The 25,205-nt window shown below is 35.8% G+C and overlaps 2 pseudogenes; one reads left to right on the top strand and one right to left on the bottom strand.

Annotated features, from left to right (window-relative positions):
• Positions 1–19,777: 19,777 nt before the first annotated feature.
• Positions 19,778–20,376, bottom strand: LOC143645705 (dnaJ homolog subfamily B member 14 pseudogene; annotated as a pseudogene).
• Positions 20,377–20,378: 2 nt separating this feature from the next.
• Positions 20,379–20,969, top strand: LOC143645704 (dnaJ homolog subfamily B member 14 pseudogene; annotated as a pseudogene).
• Positions 20,970–25,205: the final 4,236 nt, after the last annotated feature.

The following is a 25,205-nucleotide window of genomic DNA, read 5'->3' as shown; positions in this document are numbered from 1 at the left end:
CCTTTCCTGTTGAAAACACTTCAAAGGATAGGAATACAAGGGAACTTCCTTAAAATGATAGAGGGAATATATGAAAAACCCACAGCTAATATCATCCTCAATGGGGAAAAATTGAAAACTTTCCCCCTAAGATCAGGAACAAGACAAGGATGTCCACTATCACCACTATTATTCAACATTGTGTTGGAGGTTCTAGCCAGAGCAATTAGGCAAGAAAAAGAAATACAAGGCATCAAAATTGGAAAGGAAGAAGTAAAACTATCACTGTTTGCAGACGATATGATACTATACGTCGAAAACCCAGAAAAATCCACAACAAAACTACTAGAGCTAATAAATGAGTACAGCAAAGTAGCAGGTTACAAGATCAACATTCAAAAATCTGTAGCTTTTCTACACACTAGCAATGAACAAGCTGAGGGGGAAATCAAGAAACGAATCCCATTTAAAATTGCAACTAAAAGAATAAAATACCTAGGAATAAATTTAACTAAAGAGACAAAAAAACTATATAAAGAAAACTACAAAAAACTGCTAAAAGAAATCACAGAAGACCTAAATAGATGGAAGGGCATACCGTGTTCATGGATTGGAAGACTAAATATAGTTAAGATGTCAATCCTACCTAAATTGATTTACAGACTCAATGCAATACCAATCAAAATCCCAACAACTTATTTTTCAGAAATAGAAAAACCAATAAGCAAATTTATCTGGAAGGGCAGGGTGCCCTGAATTGCTAAAAACATCTTGAGGAAAAAAAACGAAGCTGGAGGTCTTGTACTGCCTGACTTTAAGGCATATTATGAAGCCACAGTGGTCAAAAAAGCATGGTATTGGCATAAAGATAGATATATCGACCAATGGAATCGAATAGAGTGCTCAGATATAGACCCTCTCATCTATGGACATTTGATCTTTGATAAGGCAGTCAAGCCAACTCACCTGGGACAGAACAGTCTCTTCAATTAATGGTGCCTAGAGAACTGGATATCCATATGCAAAAGAATGAAAGAAGACCCATATCTCACACCCTACACAAAAGTTAACTCAAAATGGATCAAAGATCTAAACATTAGGTCTAAGACCATAGAACAGTTAGAGGAAAATGTAGGGAGATATCTTATGAATCTTACAATTGGAGGCGGTTTTATGGACCTTACACCTAAAGCAAGAGCACTGAAGAAGGAAATAAATAAATGGGAACTCCTCAAAATTAAACACTTTTGTGCATCAAAGAACTTCATCAAGAAAGTAGAAAGACAGCCTACACAATGGGAATCAATATTTGGAAACGACATATCAGATAAAGGTCTAGTACCCAGAATTTATAATGAGGTTGTTCAACTCAACAACAAAAAGACAGCCAACCCAATTACAAAATGGGAAAAAGACTTGAATAGACACCTCTCAGAGGAGGAAATACAAATGGCCAAAAGACATGAAGAGATGCTCAATGTCCCTGGCCATTAGAGAAATGCAAATCAAAACCACAATGAGATATCATCTCACACCCACCAGAATGGCCATTATCAACAAAACAGAAAATGACAAGTGCTGGAGAGGATGCGGTGAAAGAGGCACACTTATCCACTGTTGGTGGGAATGTCAAATGGTGCAACTGCTGTGGAAGGCAGTTTGGCCATTCCTCAAAAAGCTGAATATAGAATTGCCATACTACCCAGCAATACCATTGCTGGGAATCTACTCAAAGGAATTAAGGGCAAAAACTCAAACGGACATTTGCACACCAATGTTTATAGCAGCGTTATTTACAATTGCAAAGAGATGGAAACAGCCAAAATGTCCATCAACAGACGAGTGGCTAAACAAACTGTGGTATATACATATGATGGAATATTATGCAGCTTTAAGGCAGGATAAACTTATGAAGCATGTACTAACATGGATGGACCTAGAGAACATTATGCTGAGTGAGTCTAGCCAAAAACTAAAAGACAAATACTGTATGATCCCATTGATGTGAATCGACACTAGAGAATAAACTTGGAATATGTCATTGGTAACAGAGTTCAGCAGGAGTTAGAAACAGGGTAAGATAATGGGTAATTGGAGCTGATGGGATACAGACTGTGCAATAGGACTAGATACAAAAACTCAAAAATGGACAGCACAATAATACCTAATTGTAAAGTAATCATGTTAAAACACTGAATGAAGCTGCATTCGAGCTATAGGTTTTTGTTTTGTTTTGTTTTGTTTTGTTTTGTTTTGTTCTTTCTATTATTACTTTTATATTTTTTTCTCTATATTAGCACTCTATACCTTTTTCGGTTATATTGGTAGTTCTTCTAAACCGATGCAAATGTACTAAGAAACGATGATCATACATCTATGTGATGATGTTAAGAATTACTGATTGCATATGTAGAATGGTATGATTTTCTAAAAAAAAAATGGTCAGCACAATACTGCCTAATTGTAATGTAATTATGTTGGAACGCTGAATGAAGCTGCATCTGAGCTATAGTTTTTTTGTTTGTTTGTTTTGTTTTGTTTTTTTCTTATATATTTTTGTACTTTTTATTTTTATTTTTGTTTTCTCTCTGTGTTATCATTTTATTTCTTTTTCTGTTGTCTTGCTATTTCTTTCTCTAAATCGATGCATATGTACTGAGAAATGATGACCATACACCTATGTGATGATATTAAGAATTACTGATTGCATATGTAGAATGGAATGATTTCTAAATGTTGTATTAGTTAATTTTTTTTAATTAATAAAAAAAAAAAGATACCAGGGAGGGTTGTTTTCTCCTGGAGTCTCACATTTTGGAGCTGGCTGCCAGCAATGCTTGGGGTTCTTTGGTTTGCATCTCTGCCTCCCATCACATGATGATGTCCTCTCCTTTCTAGATTCTGTGACTTCTGTGCTCTCTATATAAGGTCACCACTAATCCTGATTAAGACCTACCCTCATTCAGTTGGCCACAACTTAACTAAAAAGAACTTCTTCAAGAGGGCCGATTTACAATGGGTTCACACCTATAAGAATGGAGAATAATTTAAGGGCATGGATTTGCTGGGGTGCATAATTCAACCAGCTACACATGGTAAATTTTCCACCAATATCTGGTAAGTCTGGTTTGTCAAATAACATATAAGAAGAAGGAATTGCATGCTCCTTTGGAACTTGTGGCAACTGGTTGGGGGTTGTCAAATGTCAGTCTGTTAGGGAAGCAGCTGCAAAACTGCAGGATGATTAAATGAAAGACTATGAATGTATTTACTTGGAGTCATTCCACTTTTTTTTAAGAAGAAGTGTTTTATTTATTTTTCCTAAGTGGTAGAGGTCCTACCTCTGGTGTTCTTGAAAGACCTGAACTGGAGGATAAGTGGGCTGCTGTACTTCTACCCAATTACTGCCCCCAGACAATGCAATTCTTGCTTCCTCTTATATCTGTGATTTTCTAGTTCTGATTTTTCCTAGGATTCCAGAGGGCACCAGCACACAATTCTTGGTATGCTCCACCCCCAACTTTCTGTATCACGTTTCATTTATCTCTTTGTTTTCATTCTTCCAAAGCTAGTGAAATATTCCTCTTCCAACAACGTTCAGCTCTCATCTCCTTTTTTGTTGTGGTGAAATTATACATATTTTATATCTCCATTCTCATTTTTAATAGCATTTCAGTTTGTTCTTGAGGGCCACAGAGAACAAACATATATTTGGTGATGCAATAGAAGGTCTCACAGCACTCAGTGGGTGTTGTACTCATGGTTATACAGTGAAAGGAGATATGACAGCATCGGCAAAGGGAAAAGACACATTAGATGGAATCTGAGGAATCCAGTGAAATGATTCCCTGTGTTTCAACCTTCCCAAGTCTGTAAAGGGTCACACTGAACATATTCCTTTCTCCAGCAGTGAAATGTATTAACATATGGACAGTGCTAGAGGCAGGGCAAGATGGCAGCTTAGTAAGGTATAGAATTTATTTCATCCTCCAGAGCAGCCAGTTAATAGCCAAAAATGGTAGGGAACAACTGCTGGGGCTATATCAGTGACCAGACACACAGAGTACACCAGTCTGGACTAGGTGGAACTGCTGAGACAACACAGAGAACTTTGAGTACCCCAAGCCACAGAGGCCAATACCCTTCCCCATAGGCACAACAGGCTGGATCCCTGAGGGGAAAGGAAAGGAAACAGAATTTAGTAGCAGCAAGGGTTTAACTCAACCAAGTTCCACTTTTGGAATTAATTAACAAATTCTGACTAATGAAAATAGGCCTGCAGCACAAATAAACCTAAAATAAGACTCAAATCCAAGGAGGTTAGCTCTGGTTGGGGGTGAGCGTGGGGGGCAGGCAGCTAACAGGAAAAAAAAAAAAAAAAAAAAACAGAGGCTTTCTAAGTGACACAGCACAAAAATACTGCAAAAGGACTGGAGCCCAAGAAAAGGGGGCACATAGAGCCTAGAGATACATAGGGCCATGTACCAACTTAAGACCTTGAATTACAAACCAAGAAGCAGGGGTCCTTCTCTGGAAAGGATTCTTCTTTTTTTTTGCTTTTTGTCTGCTCTATTACAGCTCATTAGATAGAAGTTAAGTTTCTCTCAACTGGAAAGGCACATGGGGAACATGGTGACACCTACTAGCATTCTCTCCAGGCTTCTTGTTTCATGAAGCTCCCCCAGGAGCATATTCCTTCTTCATCTCCAAAGGTCTCTGGCTCTATGGGCTCTGCAGCTTTTGTAGCTCTGAAGCTTTTTCCAAAATGTTTCCACTTTTAAAGGATTCCAATAAACTAATCAAGACCCACCTGGAATGGGTGAAGCCACATCTTCCTCTAATCAAAGGTTAATCCCACAACTGGGTGTGTCACATCTCCTTGGAGATGGTCTAATCAAGTTTCCAACCTACAGTGCTGAATAGTGATTAAAGAAACAGCTGCCTCCACAAGATGGATCAAGATTAAAACATGGCTTTTCTAGGGTACATAATCCTTTCAAACTGGCAAAGCCCTTAACTAGGTTGATGAGAGAGGGAAAGAGAGAGAGAGAAGATGCAAATAAACAGAATCAGAGATGGAAGAGGAGGCATAACCTCTGCTCCTGCAGAAATAAAGGAGGTACTGAGAGGATAGTATGAGCAACTACATGCTAGTAAACTAGACAACATAGATGAAATGGACAACTTCCTAGAAAGGCAGGAGCAGCCAACACTGACTTGAGAAAAAAATAGACGACCTCAACAAACCAACACAAGTAAAGATATTGAACCAGTCCTTAAGAAACTCCCCCAAAAGAAAAAGTCCAGGATCAGATGGCTTCACATGTGAATTCTACCAAGCATTCAACAATTAACTAGTACCAATCCTGCTCAGACTCTTCAAAAGAGTTGAAAAGGGGGGAACACTAACACAACTGATTCTATGAAACCAACACCACATCTAATACCAAAGCCAGACAAACATACTACAAGAAAAGAAAATGATAGACAAATGTCTCTAATGAATATAGATGCTGACATCAACTTGCAAATCAAATCCAGCAGCACGTTAAAAAAATTATACACCATGACCAAATTGGATTTATTCTAGGCATGTAAGGCTGGTTCAACATAAGAAAATCAATTAATGTATTACACCATATCAACAAATCACAGCAGAAAAAGCACATGATCATCTCAATTGATGCATGAAAGCCATTTGACAAAAGGCAGCATCCTGTCTTGATTAAAACACTTCAAAGGATAGGAATAGAAGGGAACTTCCTCAACATAATATAAGGAATAAATGAAAAACACACAGCTAACATCATTCTCAAGGGGGAAAGACTGAGAGTGTTCCCCCTAAGATCAGGAACAAGACAAGGAAGCCCACTGTCACCATTGTTATTCAAAAGTTTGCTGGGGATGGGTGATGGTGGCACAGTGGCAGGGCTCTTGCCTGTCACACCAGAGACCTGGGTTCAATTCCTGGTGCCTGCCCAGGTAAAAAAAAAAAGTGTGCTGGAAGATCTTGCTAGAGCAATTAGATGAGAAAAAGAAATAAAAAGCATCAAATTGGAAAGGAAGAAGTAAAACTCTCACTGTTTGCAGATGATATGATACTATGTATTTTAAATCCTGAAAAATCTATAGTAAAGCTACTAGATCTAATAAATGAGTACCACAAAGTGGCAAGATACAAGATCAACAGCCAAAAATCAGTAGTGTTTCTATACACTAGTAATGAGCAATCTGAAGAAGAAAGAAAATAAAAATCCATTCACAATACCAACCAAAAGAATCAAAAATTAAGGAATAAGTTTAACTAAGAACACAAAAGATCTATACACAGAGAACTACAAGAAATTGAAAAAAGAAATCATGGAAGACCTAAATTAATGGAAGGGCATGCCATGTTCATGTATTGGAAAACTAAATAGTTAAGATGTCAGTTCTACCCAAATTGATTTATAAATTCAATGCAATACCAACCAATTAAGATCCCAATAACTTACTTTTCAGAAATAGAAAAAGCAATAACTAAATGTATTTGGAAGGGAAGAGTGCTCTAAATAGCTAAAAATATCACAAGAAAGAAAAATGAAGTGGGAGGTTTCACATAACATAATTTTAAAGCATGACATGAGGCTACAGTGGTCAAAGTAGCATGATACTGGCATAAAGACAGATATTAGACCAATGGAATAAAATAGAATGTTCAAATATAAACCCTCTCATCTATGAACAATTGATCTTTGATAAGGCAGTCAAGCCAATCCTCCTGGAACATAGCAGCTTCTTCAATTAATGGTGCTCAGAAAATTGGATGCAAAAGTATGAAAGATGATCCATATCTTACACCCTATGTAGAAATTAATTCAAAATAGATCAAAGATACAAACATTAGAGCTAAGACCATAATACTTTTAGAAGGAAATGTAGGGAAATATCTTATAAAACTTACAATGGGAGGTGGATTCCTGAACCTTACATCCATAGAATGAGCATTGATGAAGGAAATGGATAAATGCGAACGCCTCAAAATTAAAAAAATTTTGTGCATCAAAGAAATTTGTTAAGAAAGTAAAAAGGCAGTCTATGCAATGGGGGGCAATATTTGGAAGCCACATATCAGATAAGGGTTTAGTACCCAGAATCTATAAAGAGATTCATCAACTCAACAACAAAAAGACAAACAACCCATTTAAAAACTGGGTAAAAGATATGCACCTATACTTCTCAGAAGAGGAAATACAAGTGGCTAAAAGGCATGTGAAAAGATGTTCAGCTTCACTGTCTATTCAGGAAATACAAATAAAAACCAAAATGAGATATCGTGTAACACCTACTAGACAGGCCATTATTTTAAAAAAAGGAAAAAAAATGACAAGTGCTGGAGAGAATGTGGAGAAAGAGGCACACTTATCCACTATTGATAAAAATGTAAATGGTACAACTGCTCTGGAAGGCAGTTTGGTGGTTCCTCAGGGAGTTAAATATAGAATTGCCATATGATCAAACAATCCCATTACTAGGAATGTATTCAGAGGACCTGAGGGCAAAGACACAAATGGACATTTGCACACTATTGTTTATAGCAGCACTATTTATGATTGCCTAAGAGATGGAAACAGCCCAAATGCCCATCAACAGATGAATGGCTAAACAAGCTGTGGTATATACATAAGATGGAATATTACACAGCTGTAAGAAAATATAAAGTCATGAATTATGTAACAACATAGATGAACCTTGAGGGCATTATGCTGAGTGAAGTTAGCCAGAAACAGAAGGAAAAATACTGTATGGTCTCATTAATATAAACTAACATTAATGAGTCAACATGGAGAATTGAAATTAAGAATACAGGTTATCAGGACACAGAAGTAGGGTAGAGATTGGGCAATTGGTGCAGGAATACAGATCGTGCAACAAGACTCATAAAAATTCAGAAATGGATAACAATACTACCTGATTGTAGCACAATAATATTAATACTGAAAGAAACTGAATGTGAGTATGATAGAGGGATAAGGGCTGGGGGCAGATATGAAACTAGAAGGAAAGACAAAGGATAAAAACTGAGATGGTATAATTTAGGAATGCTTATAATGAACAATAATAATGATTAAATGTACAGATAAAAAAAACCTTTGCATGAGAGAGAACAAACGAATGTCAATATTGCAAGGTGTTGAAAATAGATGGTATATAGGAAAACGTATAATCAATGCAAGCTAGAGTCTATCGTCACAGAAATATTGCAATATGCTTCCAATGAATGTAACAAAGACATTATGCTAAAACTAAACGTCAACAGGTGGGGGGCATGGGGAAGGGGTGTGGATTCTTTGTGGAAGAAAAGGAAATGTCTTCAGAAAGAGTATGGTGGTGAAAGCATATCTATACCCTTAGGTTGGACTGTATCGTGTGTAAATAAAACTGTTTAAAAATGAACAGAGAGAAATAAGTGCTAGAGAAAATGCAGAGAAAGAAATGCACCTATTCACTGTCGGTAGGGAAACTGAGAGGTGCAGTGCCTTGGAGGTACTGTGGTTGGATGGCAGCCTAGGAGTGGGGTTGTCATATGATCCTGAAACCCTGTTGCTCAGTACATACCTGGGGGAGCTGAGTGTAGGGATACAAATGGACATTTGCATGCTGGTATCTATGGTGGCAGTGTTCACAATCCACAATGAATGGAGGTGGTCAAAGGGTACAACGATTGAAGAATGGAAGGGGTAGTTATGGTGTATACATACAATGGACTACTGAGCATCCACAAGAAGGAATGAAGTTGTGAGGCATGCAACTAAGTGAACCAATCTTAAAGTCTGTATGTTGAATGAAATGTCAGAAGCGAAAAGACAAATGAATGATCCTTAAAGACTGAATGGTGAATGAAATGTCAGAAACAAAGAGACAAATATTATCATCCCTCACTAACCATTATACCATATAAACTTGGTGAGCTGAGGTTGGGAGCATGGGTTATCAGGTTGGGACCTATTGTAAAGGGTCCTATCCTGTAATCTCTTACAGCAGTCACATGTATTCATGAATTTTAACAGTTATTTCTGCATTCTGAGCTACTGAGCTGGTTGTTTAAAACCTGATCGTTCCCAGAAACTTCAGGTATTTATGTGATACCTGAGACTCGGAATTAGAGCTCTGAAGCTAGGAGAGTCAGCAGTACCCCACACAGGAATTGTTCAAAAAGTTGAAAAAGGGTTTATACAATGGTTTGTGTGTCCTGGGAATCTGAACTAAAGGATTTAAAAGGAAAACAAGATGAAGATGAGTATCTGAGCCAATAAATCAAGGAGCTCTGAGACTGGGACAGGCTTCATGGATCAGTGGTTCAAAAAATGTGGAGAATGTAGAGATTCAGATAGAAATGAGCCAGAGAGAGAGAGAGAGAGAGAGAGAGAGAGAGAGAGAGAGAGAGAGAGAGAGAGAGAGAGAGAGACAGAGACAGAGAGACAGAGAGAGAGACAGAGAGACAGAGAGAGAGAGAGAGAGAGAGAGAAAGAGAGAGAGAGCAGATTCACAGAAAAAAAAGAAGATATGAGTGAAAGTGACAGAGGTATAAATTGCTAATCTGTGAGCTGCCTCAGTCTTCCCTTTGCAAGAATTTATTCATTCATCTTTTCCAGAGACCAAAATTTTCCTCTGCATTGTTTGGTCATTAGAGAAATGTGGGAAAAAAGAAAAGAAAACGGAGTAGATATTTGAAGATGAATGGGGACAAGCAGCAAAGAAAGAGACCATTGATGCCAGAATGATGGGTAAAGACAGGTGTACTCCCAGATTCCCTGGCTTCAGGTGCAGCCACTCTTTCCTTACTTTCTTTTTCTATCACTTAGGATGCTATTGGGTCTTGGCAGTAAGCCTACTCCTCATTTATCTTTAGCTAGTTCAAGGGTCTGTCTTCCTCCAAAAACAATCCAACATTTATTAGCCGCTCTTTGTTTCATTAGAGACAAATAACAAATGTACAACTGCGTATGACATAATACTTGTATAAATGCATAAATAACCTTAGTATTATACATCTATTGCCTTTTATATCTCGGTTAGCCTCCCCAAACACCCTTTTTGCCATGAGAAAAATGAGACTTTGTTATTATTATAAATTAAAGTAACAGGGTGGGGGCAAAATGGCAGCATATAAAGGTGTGGAATTTAGTTAACCCTCTAGGTCATCTAGTGAACAGTCAAGAAGTCTGAAAGAAAAAAACTGTTTGGGGAACTCCTGTGACAAGACACACATCATACACCAGACTGGAACAGATGGAAAGTCCAAGAAGTGTGGGGTGACAAGTGCCATCTGCTGGTCAGGATACAAAAAGCACAGAGTCAAGAAGCTTTTCAGGAAAGACTGGCAACCTGCTAGGTCTCGTCTTAGGGGAAACTTGATACTGATTACACTCTATGAAAGCTGGGCCTGTCTTGTCTAGGAAAATCTGATTAGGGCCATTCATATCTGGGAAGACCCTCTTGAAAAAAATATTCCATATGGGCAGAGCAAGAACCAGAAAATAAGAGCTGAAAAATTCTGATCAGTTAAATAAATAGAAGCTATGCTAGAGGTTTAGAATAAGTTGAACTGAATGTCAAAGAACAGATAGAGAATAAAGCTAACCAACAAGAAAATTCTGTGTAAAAAAGAAAGAATGATCTCCAGAATAAACTGATCAAGGAAATTAGATGCATAGACACCAGGAAAAATGTATAAGTCATACCAGAAAGAATGAATATTTGGCCCAAAGGAACAAACTAAAACTTCACATGAGATTCAGGGGTTGAAACAACTAATTAAAAAGATGGTCAAACAAATATTTTAAATCAAATCAATGAGGTGAAGGAAGGTATGGCAAAAGAGATGAAGGATATAAAGAAAACAGTGGGTGACCATGAAGAAGAATTCAAGAAAGCTTGAAAAAAAAAAACAAATGGCAGAACTTATGCTAATAAAACTCACAATAGACGAAATATAAAGCACAACGGAGACATAACAGCAAATTTGAGGAGGCAGAAGAAAGTAATAGTAAATAGGAGGACAAGACATCTGAAATCCTACACACAAAAGAACAGAAAGGGAAAAAGAATGGAAAAATATGAGCAAGCTCTCAGGGAATTGAAAATATACATATAAAGCACACAAATATACATTTCATGGATGTCCCAGAAGGAGAGAAAAGGGAAAAGGGGCATAAAGAATATTGGAGAAAATAATCACTGAAAAATTCCCAACTCTTATGAAGGGCATAAAAGTACAGATCCAAAAAGTGCAGCATACCCCCAACAGAATAGATCTAAATAGACATATGCAAAGACACCTACTGATCAGATCATGAAATTTCAAAGACAAAGAGAAAATTCTGAAAGCAGCAAGGGAAAAGTGATCCATCATATATAAGGGAAGCTCAATAAGACTATGCGCAGATTTCTCAGCAGAAACCATGGAGATAAAAAGGCACTGGTATGACATATTTATGTTACTGAAAGAGAAAATCTGCCAACAAGGAATTCTATATACAGCAAAACTATTTTTCAAAAATGAGGGAGTATTTAAACTATTTTGAGACAGAGTGACACTGAGTTTATGAACAAGAGAACTGTTCTATAAGAAATACTAAAGGGAGCATATAGGCAGATAGGGAAAAAAAAACAGGAGAGAGGAAGGAAAGCTATGTTTGGAGAATTGTATAGAAATGAAGATTATCAGGAAGGGTAGAAAGAGAGAAAAAAATAATATGTGACATATAGAATCCTTAAGACAAAATGGAAGAAGAAGTTGTCTTAACAGTAATAACATTAAATGTCAATAGATTAAACTCCCCAATAAAAAGTCACAGACTGTCAGAATGGATTAAAAAGCAGGACCCATCTATATGCTGTCTACAAGAGACTCACTTTAGAGTAAAGAAAAAAAGGTAGGTTAAAAGTGAAAAGTTGGAAAAATATATTTCATGTAAACAACAACCAGAAAAGAGCAGGGGTAGCTATACTAATATCAGACAAATTAGATTTCAAATGCAAAACAGTTAAAAGAGACAAAGAAAGACACTATATATTAACAAAAGGGACAGTTCATCAAGAATACATGACGATCATAAATATCTGTGCACTGAACCAGAGTGCTCCAAAATATATGAGGCAAATACTGACAACACTGAAGGAGGAAGTAGACACCTCTATAATACAGCATTCAATACACCATGATCATCAATAGTTAGAACATCTAGACAGAAAATCAATAAGGAAACAGATTTTGATAGTAGGATAAGTGAACTAGACTTAAAAGACATTTGCAAACTTTACAGCACAAAACAGCAGGATGCACATTTTTCTCAAGTGCTCATGGATTATTCTCCAGGACAGACCACATGTTGGGTCACAAAACAAGTTTCAATAAATTTAAAAGATAGAAATTATATTAAAAAATGTTCTCAGATCATAATGGAATGAAGTTGGAAATCAATAACAACTGGAAGCCTGGAAAATTCACAAATACATGGAGGCTAACCAACACACTCTTAAATAACCATTGGATTAAGGGGAAAAGAACAAAAGAAATCAGTAAATATCTTGAAGCAAACACAACATAACAAAATTTATGGGATGCAGCAAAGTTCTGAGAGGGAAATTTATTCCTCTAAATGCGTATATTTAAAAATAAGAAGGAGAAAAATCAAGGAATTAACTGCTTACCTGGAGGAACTAGAAAAAGAACAGCAAACTAATCCCAAAGCAAACAGAAGGGAAAATAACAAAGATTAAGGCAGAAATAAATGAAATTGAGAACATGAAAACAATAGAGAGATTCAACAAAACCAGAAATTGGTTCTTTGAGAAAATCAATAAAATAGATAGACTCTTAATTAGGCTGACAGAAAAATGAGAGAGGGGTGTAAGTCTCCCTGGCAATGTGGGACATGACTCCCAGGGATGAGCCTGGCCCTGGTATCATGCAATTGGGAATGACTTCTTCGCCAAAGGGGAGGAAAGAAATGAAACAAAACGAAGTTTAGTGGCTCAGAGATTTCAAATAGAGTCAAGAGGTCATCCTAGGGGTTATTCTTGTACATTATATAGATATTCCTTTTTGGTTTCTAGTGTATTAGAAAATCTAGAAGGAGATACCTGAAACTGTTAAACTATAATCTAGTTGATTGGATTTTTGATGATGATTATATAAGTATATAGCTTTTATTGCATGGCCATGTGATTGTGAAGAAACTTGTGACTGACATTCTCTTTATTCAGTATATGAGCAGATGAGCAATAAAATAAAGATTAAAAAAATATGCTGTTTGCATAAATAAATAAGGGGGATAAAGGGTATGGGATGTTTGGGGGTTCCTTTGAATTTTAATTTTTTCTTGGATTAATCAAAATTGCTGCTATTGACTGTGGTGATGAACTCATAACTATACAATATACTATAAACCACTGATTGTGTACTTTGGATGGATTATTTACACGTAAATACATCTCTAAAAAAATGTAACAGGAGGCAGTGCACCCGTGGCTCAGTGACAGAATTCTCACCTGCTGTGCCAGAGACCCAGGATCGATTCCCAAAGTCTGCCCATGCCAAAAAATAATAATAATAATAACAGGAGACCCCTTTGAAGAGATCAAAGAGATGACATGTGGTTTAAGGTAAAACACCTAAAGGAATAAACCAGAAAACTACTTACAGTTTAATTCCAAAGATAATTTAGCTTGAATTAAACCCTAATAAAATGGGATAACAGCTGCAAATTTTGACTGAGCTTGGCTTTACATTGTGCATTTTAAATACAGAGTGTGAAATCAATTTATTTCATATAATAATACACAAATTTCAAAATCAAACTACATTTCCCCTATTTTCCCTTACTAAAAAATATTACTTGGTTAAGTTTTTTACATATATGTATATAATGTTCTCTGAAATGCATAAGACGAAATACAGAAACAAATTTATTTAGGCATGTTTACTTATAGTAAGCATATTAATTGTAATCACACCAAGAATCACGTTGGTTATTTATTATGTCATGCTTTTGTGCAATGTAATATACTAGATGTTTAGAATCCATTGCACTCATTTGCATGAGCTGCAACAACAACAAAAAAAAAACAGAAAAAGAGGAGAATATGTGAATATATAAAGATGCAGGGATTTTTAAACTAGTTTGCAAAACCCGCACAAGGAATTTTATTTTAAATCCAAACTTTTTCTACTCAGAGGGTTATTGTCACATAGACAGGGAAAGGGGACAAACTTAGAACACCTGAAAGAAAGATATTGCTGTTACCTTCTAGGAATAGAAATGGGGGGAGAGGAGGAAGAAAAGGTGCTTTACAGAAGTGAGAAGCTAAAACCCCAAGGTTTGCAGTGGACCAAGGAAGGAGACTGGTAAATATTAGACGTATCTTATATTACACATATTTTATATCCTTTACCTGGCTCAATTTCAGTTTGGCCATGATTCAGGTGCCTTGGCCAATAGCTTAGTTCTTTCTCTAGTCTTTTCAGAATCATTTTATTTGATCACAAAGAGTTTTTGATGGTATTCTCAGCAGTTAATCCAAAGAAGACCAAGCTGGTCTCTGATTTTTTTTAATATGTTTACTAGGGGCAGAATGAAGGGAAATTTGACAGGGAAGAATCCAAATTTATTTTTCTTCACTGCATTAGGAGCTCTTTTTTTTTTTTTTTTTTTTAACATGGGCAGGCACTGGGAATCAAACCCAGGTCCTCTGGCATGGCAGGCAAACACTCTGCCTGCTGAGCCACTGTGGCCCACCCGCATTAGGAGCTTTAATCTCATATTGTAGATAATAATACCCACCAACACTCAAGGGTCTCATTGTAATCCTTACTTTTACCTTCTTTTTCATTGAAATTTGTACCAGCTCTAAAACTGAGTGGTAAAATTTGTGGTTTGACCTCAAAATTCTCTTTGCACTTGTCACCTAGTAATATAATGACAAAGATTACCCAAAGGGCCCACCTTGTGGACTCAGGAGGGCAGTGAAGGGGAGCAAGAAATCTTTCATATTCTTCAAATATGATAATTAGTTCAAAAATAGACTGGTTAAAAAAATAGACTGATTGTATTTAAGAATATTTGATTAATAGAGTAGATTGAATGGCTAAATACATAACTTGAATATGTGTTTCACATATAAATGTGTAAAAGCTGCGTTGCCCCCTATGTGGGGCATGACACCCAGGGATGATAGCCTCCCTGGTGGCATGGGAGATGACCCTCGAGGATGAGTCTGGCTCTGGCACCATGGGGTCAATGATGTTATCCTGACCAAAAGGGGGAAAAAATGTAACGAAGTATCAGTGGTTGAGAGAGTTCAAATAGGGTCGAGAGGCCACTCTGGAGGTCACTCTTATGCAAGCTTCAGTTAGACATTGCTATTATCATGACTTGCCAAACACCAATGAAAGCCATTCCTGCCAATCCTAAATAATATTTAGTGCATTATATAAGATTCTACAAAGGTTCCATGCACTAGGGTAACTTTCCAGAAAACTACAACCTCCAGATGGGTCTCTGGACCAGATACGTCCTAAAACCTAAAGGGGCCAACCTCTGCAGAATATCAAATAGTGTCATCCCCCTATCCAATATTATTGACAGCCCTTTCCAACATGAAAAAGTTAAAATGGCCATAGCCCAAATACCCCTAAAGAGTGAGATAGTAAGATCAAAGGAGAAGGTGTAGTTATACAGGAAAGGCTGGGGTTAACAAATGAGTATGAGTATTGAATCATTATATATAGTCTCCAGTACATTAGAGCAGCTACACATAAAAACCTAAAATTCTACATATAGGATATACAGTTTAGATTCAAAGATACAAATAAGTTGAATGGAAAGGATGAAAAGCAGGAGTCATGCAAGCAGTAACCAAATGAGAGTTGGAAAGGCTATATTAATATCAGACAAAATAGACTTTAAGACAAAAATTGTTACCAGAGACAAAGGAGATTTTATAATGATAGTTGCGTCACTCCATTGGAAAGACATAAAAATTGTAAGTATATGTGCACCTAACAAAGAGCTCCAAAATACATGCAGTAAAACTGCCAGAATTAAAGGGAGTAATTCAACAATAACATTGAGATGCCAATATCCATTTTCATTTTCATTGATGAATGAACAAGGAAAGAGAATACTTAAATAAAACTATAAAATGACTATACCACATGGTCTTCTATAGAATGCTCCACTAAACAATGGCATAATACACAATTTTTTAAGTGCTCAAGGAACATTCTCCAAGATGTACCATATGTTAGGCTGTAAGATAAGCTTCAAAAAAGATAGAAAGACTGAAACCATATAAAGCATGACATCAAACCAAAATGGCATAAAATCAGAAATTTAAAAAAGGAAAATTGGAAAATTCTCAAGAGTGTGGATATTAAACAACACACTCTTAAATTACTAATAAACCAAACTGTAATTACAACAGGAATTAGAATATATTTTGAGATGAATGGGAAATAAAACATTTCAAAACTTACAGGATGTAGCTAAAGCAGTATTTAGATGGGAAATTTATAACTGTAAACAGAAGAAAAAATTCATAAAAATATCCTAACTTTCCACTTCAAGAAACTCAACAGTGGAGAATTAGCTATTCGAAAGCAGAAGGAAAATAAAAATTAGAACAGAAATAAATGAAATAAATAGTAATGCAAAAGAGAAAAGACATGTGACCAAAATTGGTTCTTTGAGAGCAACAAAATTGACCAAACCTTAGCTAGGTTAACCAAGAAAAAAAGAAATAAAACTCAAGTTATTAAAATCAATAATGAAAGAGCAGGCACTACTAATAACCTCATAGAAAGAAATAGGATTATAAGGGAATACTCTTAATAGTAGCATACCAACAAATTAGATAACCTAAAAGAGATGGGCAAATTCCTAAAATGACAGAAACAATTGAAACTGCATCAGCAATAAATATAAAATTTAAATAGACCTATAACAAGCAAGGAGATTGAACTAATCATCAAAAACTTCCCTACAAACAAGAGCCAGTTCTTAGATGACTTCACAAGTGAGTTCCACCAAATGTTTAAAGAAGAATTTATGCCACTTTTAAACAAACCCTTCCAAACATTGAAGAGGAGAGAAAACTTCTGACTCACTCTCTGACACCAGAATTACCCATATCAAACCAGACAAATATAGCATAGGAAAACTACAGCCAAAGTTCCTTAGAATTGTCACCTAAAGGGAAATTTGACTTAAAATTTAAAACTCTTTTGCATCAAAGCTCACCATCAAGAAAAAGAAAAGACAATTCACATAATGCAGAATATATTCCCAATCATACATCACATAAGGGACTTGTATTCAGAATGTAGAAAGAACGCTTACAATGCAACATAGAAAGACAAATAACCCAATTAAAACATGGGTAGAGGATTTGAATAGGTATTTGTCAAAATGTGACACAGAAGTGGCCAAGAGGCAAATAAAATAATGATCAGCATCATTAGCCATTAGGGAAATGCAGTACAAAACCACAATGAGAGAGCAATCACCCTCTAACAAATAAAATAACAAAAAACATAAATCACTAGTGTTGAGAAATAATGGAACAAGTGGAATCCTCATACTGGTGGGAGTGTAAAATAATGTAGTGACTTTGGGAAACAATTTGTTAATTTCTCAGAATGTTAACTATAGAGCATGTGACAGAGAAATTCTATTCCTAGGTATGAACTCAAGAGAATTGAAAACATATGCCCATGCAAAAACACTGATATGAATATTCATGGCATCATTATTCATAACAGCCAAACAAAATGGAACCGTTCAAAAGTACATTGTTTCAGTTTTTTAAAGCTGCCAGAATGCAATATTCCAGAAGTGGGTTAGCTTTACTCAATGGGGGCTTGTTCAGTTACAAATTTACAGTTCTAAAGCTATGAAAATGTAAGGCTTCAGCAAGAGGATGTCTTCTCTGAAGTAAGGCTGGCACGCAGGATTCCTGTGTCACATGAAAATGCACATGGTGACATCTGCTTATCCTTCTCTCCTGGTTTGGTTTCAATGGTGCTCTCAATCCAGAAGCTTTTCTCATAATTTCATCTCTTAGCTTTTTGTAAAGGAATTCAGCAAGAGGATTTAAGACCCACCTTAAATGGGCTGGGTCACATCTCCATGGAAACAACCTAATCAAATCCACCCACAATAGATTTGTACCCCTAAGAAAGAATTAAATGAACATGGCTCTCTGGGGTTCTTAACAGCCCCAAACCAGCACATACATCACATCACCTAAGTGGATAAACAAAATACAAAATATGCATAATGAAATACTGATAAATGCCACAATATGGATGAACCTTAAAAATATTATGCTACATGAAAAGATACAGTAAAAAAAGACCGCATGTTGTATGATTCTGCTTACATAAAATATCCAGAGTAGGTAAATCTATAGAGACAATGTGGATTAGTGGTTTTCAGGGGCTTACAGTGGGGTGTGGGGAGAAAGGGAGTGATTACTAATGGATACAAAGTTTCTTTTGAGGGTGTTGAAAATGTTTAGAAATCAGAGGGTGGTGGTGGTTCCACAATTTGATAAACATACTAAAAATAACATGGAACTATACACATCAAAAGGCTGGATTCTATGGTATTGTAACATACCCCAATAAAGTTATTATTTTCTATGAATATAGAAAATTATTTTTCTATATTATTTTCTATGAAAACATATGAATTATTTTCTAGACTATGAATTTTCTATGAAGTTTAATCTTTCTGTGTCATCAGAGTTACATTCAATTTAAAGTCTTTAAAAGTAAACAGAGAATGCTTAATGCTGTATAATTAAATTTCTGAAAGACAATTTGAAGATATGCTAATTCTTTAGAAATCAGCCTAAAAAGCATATTATCACTGCTGAATTTTTTCAGACCCAGAAAGCGGTTTTCTTATCTTTCCATTTGTTGAACTGTCCGTTTTAGCATTAGGACTCACTGAACTGAGATAAATTATCTATTTTGGCAGATGCATGAACTAAAGGCAAGTGAAAGAAATTGGAACTTTTAAATGACATCCAAACCTTAAATTATAAAATGATATTACCCATTTTAGAGAAATATCTTTTCATTTTCCCTCATGGTTTCCACATTCAGACTACCGATAACCCAAAAAGTCAGGGAAAATTACTGACACTATCCGTTTCATTAGGAAGAAAAGGAAGAGAAGTTTCTGCATTAATTTTAAAATGCTAATTGTAATACAGTCATCCTTAATAATCATGCAACCTTCTGGTTTTGCTTATTAGCATTTGACAAATTCTGTTCATTTGATTTATAAGAGTGTTTTACACAAGAATGATTTGTTCATTGCACTTTCTTTTTGTTAGCATAAGGTGAAAATTTTAAATAGATTTCCAATTTGTCTTTTGGACACAGAGTATCAGTATTGCTGGAACTAAATAAACAAAAGATTAAAAGAATTAAGATTGCCTTTGGGTTGATTCATCAATATGCTTAAAATTAACTGAGCTATAATAAGCATATAGATTATTATGGGAGAATTGTGGGGTACACACCACGTACTGTGAAAAAGTGGCCATTTCTCCATTATTCCTTTATATTTTGAGGTTCCTTTTTTTCTCTCCCTCCTCACTTTCTTGACCTACATTGTCACCAGGGTTTGGGGGATCAAAGAGAAATACAAAGGATTGCCTTAAATTGCCCAAGGGCACTAGATTTACTCAAAATGTAGGAAAGAATTGTCTTTACTTGGGCGGTAAAAAAATCTGCAGCCCACTAACATTCACACAATCTGTTTTTCACCCATTGTGGGATCAACTCAGAGCAGTGTTCCAAGAGACAGAATTGTCCTCCAAAGTTCAGGAGGTATTTTTGCAGCTCAAAAGTGAGTCTGGATTGCTTAAAACCAAGCGTTTCCAATCTTTTAAAAAGCATCTTTGCTCCAGGTGCATGATTTTTATCTGGATGAAACTTCAAAGCAAGCTCTCCAAAAGCTTTGTTCAAATCTTCATCACCAGCACCTTTTATAACGCCAAGCAGTTCATAATAACGTTTACATTTGTTTATGCTGAGAACTCCATCTACCTGTTCTTTGGTGTAGCCTTTTCCACTCTCCCACTGCTGGATGTGCTCTCCTTTGTACATTTGAGCTTCTTGTGGTCACCACTACTTGGTGGTTTTCGGCAATAAGGGGTATCTCCAGTCGTGCTTCCATTTTTCATAATTATTTCTAATAGTGCGTGGGTCAAGAACAGTGGGTGAAGCTTCTCGGTCTCCTGCAGGAAGCGCGGGGCCTTCTTCTTCCGGGTACGGGTGGTCCGGGCCACCCGGGGAAGCTCCACACGTTTCCACGCCTCATCTCGGTTCCCCTCCATGGCTTGCACCTGAACACGCTTGTCGCTGCCAAAACAATGGCAGATTTAATCGCGGTAGAGTTTGTAAAGCTGATGCAACACCAGAAGACTTGTTTAATATATTCTTTGGTGGTGGATTTCCTTGGGGCGGTGTACATTCATTTGCAAATGGATGTGAGGGTCAAACCCATCAGCTTCAACTTGGCGGCCATAAAAGAGAAGAAGAAAAGAAGATGGAGGCGTCTCTGTGTTTATCCAGCTGATGCCCATTATTGGTTAAGCCTTTTGATGGTCTCTAATCCTCCTTACTCCTATGTCCCAGATCTGGTTCAGGGCAAACCATTAAAATGCAGACAGAAAACTTGGGTGTCATGTATTATGTCAACAAGGACTTTTAAAAATAAATATAAGGGAATGCTCTTACAAAAGATAGAAAAGAGTGTTGAAGAAGATAATGTGACTAATATTCGAAATAATTGATGGAAGGAAAAACAGATATGCAATATGCAGCAAAAGTATAACGTGATGACCCACTCCAAAGGAAGGCAGATGCCTTGAGCATGGACAACTCTAAAGAATTAGAGCGACTAACCAATATCTATAAAGGAGGATGAGTGGGAATTTTTATTTATAACTTTTAGCATACTCTTTATTTTTTTCTGTAAGTAAATTCAGTTTCATCATGAGAGCTAAAGGATAAGATTTGATGCTAAAAATTAAACTGAATAGTTGCTTCCTGAAATCTTGGACTTTTTATGACTACTGACTTTTAAATAGTAAGAAACTGAAATCTAATATTTTAGTTGTGCTTATGCAATTATTTCCACTTTAAGAGTTTCTATGATTCCTAACTGAAAGTGTCTTGAGAAAGGATTAGCATAACTGTAGCAATTTGTACTTTTAGTGATTCTCCATTTTTTCATGTAAGTATTTACAGGATGCTCATTTTGTGTACATGCAAGTTATTGCCTTTTTCTTTAAATTATTTATAATTTTAGCACCATGAGATACTTCAACATAAATTGATGGAATAAATTTTATATGACAAAATTACATTTTCTTTGTCAAATGTCATATGTGTAGAGTTTAAGCAGTGAAACTGTTTCAAGAAGAAAAGAAAAACAAAAACTATTCAAATTTGTGTAAAATCTTCCAGCATTGCCAGTTTAGAGGGAATTGATATTTTTAAATATCGCTGTTCAAAAATATATATTGAGATAAATGAACTGGTGTAGAGTATCATTTGGTATTTCGTTTCTTGGGGGGGCTGCTATTTAGTTTTATAAATTAAGGTTTTAATAGTGATGGAATGCTATACTGATATATTTTAAAGAAAATATGAAATATGACTATATAGATATTAAATGGAAAAGAATCTTTCTCCAGCAATTTGCAATTATGCTACTTTCAATCCCAGGGGCTAAAAGCTTCCAATTGTTCATATATCTGTCTTTGAAGGCTGTAAATTTTATGAAGAAATGGACCCACCTAATTTTATTTCCTATGATACTTTGCCATTTCTTTGTCATCATTTAAGTAGGATCCTAAAATTAATAGATTATTCTATAAACAAGTAGTAAGAAAACTTACTGGTAAATTAAAGCTTTGTGTCTTTGAACACTACTGCCAGCACCCAAGCACCTGAGTGGATTATAGCACACTGACTGATCAGAACATGATCTGTTTGACCACATGCAGCATTGAGCAGAAATACAATGGCAGGTAGAATAGTCATTAATAGTAAGTCATTCTTACAAAATTCTGACCTAAAACCTATTCACAATTGAGTAATTCAATTAATTTTATTGGAATAAGTCCCTTGTAATTAAATCTTTAATATAAATTAGAAAATCAGCTGGAAATTGTAGTTTTTGGTGCCAGGATATTGAATATGCAACTACTTGATTTCTAGTCTTCTGTGTTTATCAGATATAATATTTTAATTACTTTGTTTCATACTCAGAACAGAACAGGTCTTTGGTAATTTCTTTGTTTATATGAAAATACTGGATATGATCATAGTGTTATTTTGGTTTAAAGATGATTTCTGAATGTACTTAATTCATGGCATCTTCCAAATAAAACTAATAAAATGACCATTGTCCTTAAATAATGGTCTCATGTATGCCCTTTCCCCCTCAGGTCAATCAGTAGAAATGCCTTATGAATTAGTAGGTTAAACAACATATTGTTCTAGGAACACTAGACAACATAAGTGAAGTCCTTTTAGAAATGTGATCTTTAAGAAAATAGCAATGCTATAAAGAAAATTACAAATTTAAATAGGTTCTTGAGTCTAGAATGAGTTTTTTTTTTTAAAAAAAAAAAGCAAGTTTATAGCCTTCTAATTCACTTTGAAAGTTCATATACATCAGAATATTTTTAAAAATTCTAGACAAAAAAATTCATCTGTTCTAGCCTGCAAATTGCCAGGATTCAATATGCCAGAAATGGAACTGCTCTTTTTTAAAAGGGGAATTTAGTAAGTTGCAAGTGTACAGTTCTAAGGTCATGAAAATGTCCAAATTAAGGCAAGGCTATAAGAGTGTTCAAATTAAGGCATCCAGGGAAAGATATCTTGGTTTGAAAGGCCGATGATATTCGGGGTTTCTCGCTCAATGGAAAAGGTGCATGATGACACATCTGCTAGGTTTCTCTCCAGGCTTCTCCCAAGGAGTTCCCCAGGGGCATTTTCTTTCTTCATCTCCAATGGTTTCTGGTTGTGTGGGCTCTGTTAGTTCTGGTGGCTCTCAAGCTTTTTCCAAAACGATTCCCTCTTAAAGGGAAGCAACTCCACCTTGAATGGGTGAAGACACATCTCCATGGATGCCATCTAATCGAAAGTTACCACCCACAATTGGGGAGGTGTGGGGTCACATCTCCGTGGAAACAATCGAAAAGGTCCCACCCAGCCATATTGAATGAAGATTAAAGGACATGGCTTTTCTGGGTTACATAATAACTTCAAACTGGCACATCATCAATTTATTTTTCCAGTTCTAATGGGAAATGTATACTACTGTGGTTGGTACTAATGTGAATTGAACCTTTTTCACTGCTTCTTTTTCCCTTAATCCCAGCTTTAAGAGGGTAGATGGAGTTAGTAAGTGAAGTAAAGTTGCATAAGTGAAGCTATACATGGCTTTTGGAGAGTATTATGTTTCAGTTGCGTTGATGCATTCCATTATATTTCACAAAATTTTAGGGGAAATATGTTTGATAAAATAAAATTCTCAAGTAATTGTAGGAAATTACCTGATCGAGGTAAAGATTGGGTCCTTAATGATGTAAAGACCCACCTCAAGTGTCTTAGAATTTAGGTTAATTCTAGAAAGTAGGAAGACTTTAGCCATCTTGAGATATAAAATTCTTACATTTACTACTCTTTTAATTTTTATCTTTTTAATTAATTAATTGATTAATTTTGCATGGGCAGACACCAGGAATGGAACCCAGGTCTCTGGCATGGCAGGCGAGTATTTTTTTTTCTTCTCTTTTTTGTATACTGCATGACCAGGGTCACATTTCATTCTTTTTCCATGTGAGTAACCCACTACTGCAGCACCACTTTGTTTTTCTTTTTTTTTGGAAGTGCGTGGGCTGGGAATCAAACCTGGTCTCCTGCATGGCAGGCAAGAGATCTGCCATTGAACTAACTACGCTTGCATTCCCTTATTGTTCCTTTATAATAAAATCTGAAAATTTTTCCCATCTTACTTTTAGTTACATATTTCATTTGATTACATGAATTGTTCATTTTCACCACTGCCTAAAGGGCCTCAATCTTGATTATTACTTTATTAGCTTTTCAGACAGGAATTTTAGAAGTTTGGTAGTAATTGCATTTATTAATGTTTTACATTTTCGTTCCTTTTCTACACATTTGCACACCCACAAATACTGTGAGGATTTGAAGGAAAGGGAGATAGTACCTTTTTTCTTCCTCTTTTCATTTCTTAGTTCCACAATAGACTGGTGCTAGTTATTTATAATTTTTAGAATTTATTTGCTCAGATATGAGAATTTAATTCTCAACAATGAGGAGTTTATAATAGATGAAAATAATTTACTTGGGAGTAGGTTGCATTAAATAAGTATCTGTTCATAATAGCTAAATACTTATATAACATTTGCAAAAATCTAGTAGAAAAAAGTCAGATATACCAATGCATTCAACTACTCTGCCATTGTATCAGCTCAAGTTTTCACAGAAATGGAAATGTGGAATGCCAGCCCTTTACTTTACTTGCACTTATTTTTTAACCTTTTTTAATTGTACAGTGTAAAATATATGCTAAGCAAAGAAGTAAAAAAGCAACAGTTTTCAAAGCACTCTTCAACAAGTGGTTACAGGACAAATCCCAGAGACTAGTCATGGGCTACCATACAATCCTCTCATATTTTTCCTTCTAGCTGCCCCAAAATATAGGAATCTAGAGGGTTTAAATACTTTTTTTCATCACAATTGACTTTTTTTCCTTCTTTTGTGGTGAAAAAAAAACATATATACAAAAAGCTATAAATTTCAAAGCACAACATCACAATTAGTTGTAGAAAAAATTTCAGACTTTGACATGGGTTACAATTTCACAACTTCAGGTTTTTTACTTCTAGTTGCTCTAAAATACTGGAGACTAAAAGATATCAGTGTAATGATTCAGCAGTTATATTCATTTGTTAAATCCTACTTCTATGTATAATTCCACCATCACCTTTTATCTCTCCATATCTCACTTTAGGGTTGTTTGGACTATGACAATTCTAAATTTTTTATCTAATATGGGGTAGGGAGATGTTCTAGTTTGCTAGCTGCTGGAATGCAACACACCAGAGACGGCTTGACTTTTAAT

The sequence above is a fragment of the Tamandua tetradactyla genome, chromosome 9 (assembly GCF_023851605.1).
Source record: "Tamandua tetradactyla isolate mTamTet1 chromosome 9, mTamTet1.pri, whole genome shotgun sequence".
In the NCBI taxonomy this organism is placed as follows: Eukaryota; Metazoa; Chordata; class Mammalia; order Pilosa; family Myrmecophagidae; genus Tamandua; species Tamandua tetradactyla.
The sequence above is the reverse complement of the archived record's forward strand: the minus strand, read 5'-3'. Positions and strand labels throughout refer to the sequence as shown.